A 4653-nucleotide genomic window follows, 5' to 3' on the forward strand; every position below is an offset into this window, starting at 1 on the left:
TTGGCAAGGGTCAATACGGCACCGTTACAATCGATTAGTGATTGGATATAGGTCAATTTGATGGAATGACATAATTGAATGGTGGGTGATTCCACATGATCGCAAAATTCGCGTCGAACAGCACTAACCCAATTTGCTGTCAATCTTGTACCCGGTACCTATAATTGAAACCTTGAGATTTTTACGATAACCAAGAGTTGCCAATGAGTCAGAGATACACAAACGTGGATTGAAATTATCGACCATGGGTCAAACGCACTAAAATCCGTAAAAGCTACCTGGTAGGTTGGGTCGCACTAAAATCGGGTTCGGTCGGTTTTAACCATGAAATAGAACTCAGTTTCGGGAATTGAACGTTCGAGCGTGTCACAATTTATTTTTAGGATCTCGTCTCATCTTTTGGGAAAATTATGTCGAGCCGGGAATTTTGTGGAAAATTCAAATTGGACAAAAAGAATTTTTGTAAATTCGGATGGGCACCTTTAAGTGAAATATTGGCCACCAATTTGTTTCGTTTTGTGGAGAAAATGGTGGAAATTCGTATGGTGGCTTCAAGGGGATAGATTGGCCACCAAATTAACTTGATGAAGAATTGAATGAAAATCAAGGAAAATTCGTAGGGGCTGCTTCTATGTGGATTTTGGACACCAAAATGGAGTTAAATGGTGAAGAAAGGAGGGAAAATCAGCCATTGGTTCATGGTTTGACAAATATGAGCAGAAGACTTTGTGGCCATCTCACTTGAGTGCATAGGATATTTGTGCAAGGCTGCCATTGGCCACAAGTTGGACTTGTATGGCTCTTTGTCCCCCTTCTTCCTCACCCATGCGTAGCCCTCTAGTAGAAACAACTTTAGCCTTCTTCTTCTTCACTTCTTCTCCATTTTCACTCCATTTCCTTGCTACAAGTCACCAGAGCCAACCAGCCACCAGCCCTTGCACCATCCAAACCAGCCACCCACACACCCGCTTGCTCGGTCCGCAACCACCGCCGGTCACGCCATCCCCCGCATCTGCACTGCTCGTGTCGCGCCGTCCCCGAGCTCGATCGTCCGCAGCCTCCGCCTGTTCCAACTCCGACTAGCCGCTACCATCCGCGAACCAGCCGTCCCAGCTCCACCTAACAACCATCTTCAGCTCACTTCGCCACAGCCAACCTGAGTCTAGCCGCTTCAGTCCGTCGATTCAGCCACCTCAGAACCGAAGTTCCAACAACAAGCAGTGGGCTTGCAAGGCTTTTTTAGTCCCTTCTGGCCCTCCTTTGGAGTTTCCGTACACACGGGATCTCACCACCATCACGCCGCCGTTGCCATGAACCCGTTTTTTTGCTAATCCGATGAGTTAACTCCTAATCCTTGATTAGGTTGTTAATTGCACTTAAGGGTTAGATTATTGCTAATTACATAGTTAAATTAGTATTAAGTGAGATTAACCTTAAAATGGATTAGTATTGATCAAATTGGTTGGATTAGTACTAATGAGGGTGATTTATCTTAATTTAGTGTATTTCCCTCAGATTTGGTTACTAGACCCTCGCCATTTGCTATTTTTATGGAGAAAATGGTGCTGTGATTTTGGGATTGCTTCCTTCTTTAAAAATGTTTTAGACATCTTCAACTATGACATATATTTTACTCAAGATTTTATGGAGTTAAAAGAATGATATTTCAGCTTCATTATTTGCAAAACAAAATCTCGAATTGTTCTGGAAATAGTGACCTTTTGGTGTTCCAAGGATTTCTATCAACTCTTAGCGTTCGATTTTCGAAAGAGTTTCTTCATAAAAGTTGTTCATCACATCAAGTAGTTTTCCATAGTAAAATTTTAGATTAAACGGACAAGTTTTAGACTTTAAACCAAACTGATTTTGGAAAATAAAATTTCTGGACACGGACACAGTTTTGGTCACGACTTAAGAAATTTACTGCTCTCATTCTAGAAATATTTGGGTTAAGATGTCTCGATGAAAAGTGTTCATTTATGTGTCATTTATAACATATTCAAAGTTGAGAATTTTCTGAACTTATTTGGTTAGGTTTTTGGATTTAAGATTAGAGACGCGTGAGTGGCCCGGTTTCTGCCGGTTAGGACCGGTTGTGGCTTTGTTGTCGTTCTTGGTATCTAGCTTGCTAGATAATGTATATTTGGTGATGTGGTTGAATTTTGGTATGTAAGATCTTATGCTTGATAATATGTGATATTGATTGCTTAATTGTGCAATCGGGTGCTTGGTTGTTGTTATGGACTATTATTGCAAAAAATGGATTTTGGTATTTAAATAGAAAAATACCAGGTGCTAGTTTTTGATGCCAAAAATGTTTATATAGTATATGAAATCGTGGAACTTTGAAATGAGAGAGTACCATGCTTACTGGTTTGATTTAAATGTGTGACCACGCATGATTATTTTACTGTGATGATTTTAATACGAAGAAAATTGGCCGAGTCAATTATTTGAAATTGAGGATTTGAATGCAAAGCACAGTGTTCTTGACCAAGTTTGGATGTGCATATGGTCACTAAGTGGAAACCGTCTTGAGGTGTTTACGTGGGACGAAGCTCTTGTGTGGGGTGCCATCTAGGCGGAGGATGCTAGACGATGCCGCTCGCAAATAGGTTTTGGAGCGAAGCTCCGCAATGGGGTGCCGTCTAGGCGGAGGGTCGTAAATAATTAGAAGCTCCTCAATGGGGTGTCGTGACCGATGGGTCGTAAATAATTAGAACACGCTTGAGTGATTGAGATAGCCACGCCTGATTATGGGACGAAATTGTGTGGCATGGAATGAGACGTGTCATAACGATTTAGCATTATAATCGGAACCCCTATAATTATTTGATGAGTGATATGAGGTGTTCTAGTTATTGAATGCACTAATGTGCAGGGAGGTGCTGAGGCGAGGTAAGCTTATATGATACATGTTTAGGCAGCTTCTAGGTAAATTCTCGTCCTAATTGGGGTTTAAGGTGTAGACTCGCTGAGATTTATCTCACCCCATCGTGGTTACCCCTTTTTCAGGTCCCTAGGATGGAGAATCTAGAGCCAGAGTCGAAGGGATCCGAGTATAGGTCAGTTAGGACTTCTTTTTGGGAGACAGACCTTTGTATATGAACTTGTAGGTTTAACTCGATTTGTTTATAAAGTGTGGTTCATGAAAATTGATGTCTTGCTTTCATTATCTCATGCGTTTGCTTGTCGGTTGGGTAATTATGAGTTCGTTTCCGCATGTGCATAAAATGAATGAGTCGGCGATTAGTGTGACATCCTGATTTTCAGATTCTGATTTCGATTGGATAAGTCAAAATTTTCATCGACGCGACTATAGTGTTTTTTTTTTAGATTGCCACTCACGAGATAACTAGCCTATCGGGTGAAGTCGTTAAGTGATTTTAAACGCAATAAACTTGAGAATTCAACCAGGAATCGACTGCTCGATCGTGTTAGTCTACAAGGGTTATTACTGCATAGTTAAAAATCGATCAGAGATCAGAGATAGGTCGGTTCAACTGAGATGTGTGGCTAAACGTGGGTGATTCCACTAATTTGCAAAACTTTCGTCAATCAGCACTAGACTGATTTTTTTGTTGTTTTGGTGCCTTATGTTCGTATTTGAAACCTTGAGATTTTCATGAGAATCGAGAGTTGCCAATGTGTCGAAGAGGTACGTGTGGCTCGAAGAAAATCAACCACGGGTCAATTGCACCAAAAATTTCCAAAAGCTACCCAGTAGGTTAGGTTACGTTAAAATCGCGTTTGATTGAAATTAACCACGAATTTGAACCCAATTTCAGAAATTAAAAGTTTTGTCATGTCACGAGTTATTTTAGAAATGTCGACTCATCTTTTAAGGAATTTTAGGCGAGATTGGGATTTTTACGGATAATCGATTCAAAAATGCGGAAAACGAACGGAAATTCGGATTAGCCAAATCGAAGGGATTTTTTGGCCTCCTGTGCATGCTACTTGGTCAAAGGAAGTTATGTGAGCTTTTTCTTCGACAAAATTGGACCTCAATCGGAGAGGTTTGTTTAGAAATCAAATTCCGAGAAAAAGGAAATAGAATTCGGAATTGAGGGAAATTCACAGGTTTGAGGAGCCGTCGCATTTTGATCCTTATTTGGAGTTGAAATTGTGCAAGTTGGTGTTGAAATTGGCCTTGGGTGACCAATTGTTTTTGTTAGTTGAAGATAAGGTTGAATAAACACTCACATGATCAAAGAATTGTGTTTTAATTATTTTTCTCTTCCTTTCCCCTCACCGAACCCCCCTTCTTCGGTCTCTCTCTTACATTCCCTCTCTCTCACGCATTTTCTTCCTCCCATTCGACAATCACTATAGTTGGTCTTCTATTTGCTTTCAATTCTTTGACTTGTGGACCCTTTTTGCCCACTCAACTCAAGCACGTCTCTCTCTCTCTCGCGCATGGTTTTTCCCCTCTGTTGGCCGACAATCCTTCTCCCTTATCCCTTCTATTTTTCTTTTTTTCCTTTTTTTTGTTCCTCTATTCGGTCAAAGAGGCAGCTACTCTACGGTCTCTCTCTCCTCCCTCTCTCCTTTCCCCTCCCTTTTTCCTTCGAGCGACCACCCCTCTTCTGCCTATTCATATGCTACTCCATTATCTTTTGTCTTTGAGTTCTGCTGAAGATTTCAGCAGCC

The sequence above is a fragment of the Eucalyptus grandis genome, chromosome 1 (assembly GCF_016545825.1).
Source record: "Eucalyptus grandis isolate ANBG69807.140 chromosome 1, ASM1654582v1, whole genome shotgun sequence".
Classification (NCBI taxonomy): domain Eukaryota; kingdom Viridiplantae; phylum Streptophyta; class Magnoliopsida; order Myrtales; family Myrtaceae; genus Eucalyptus; species Eucalyptus grandis.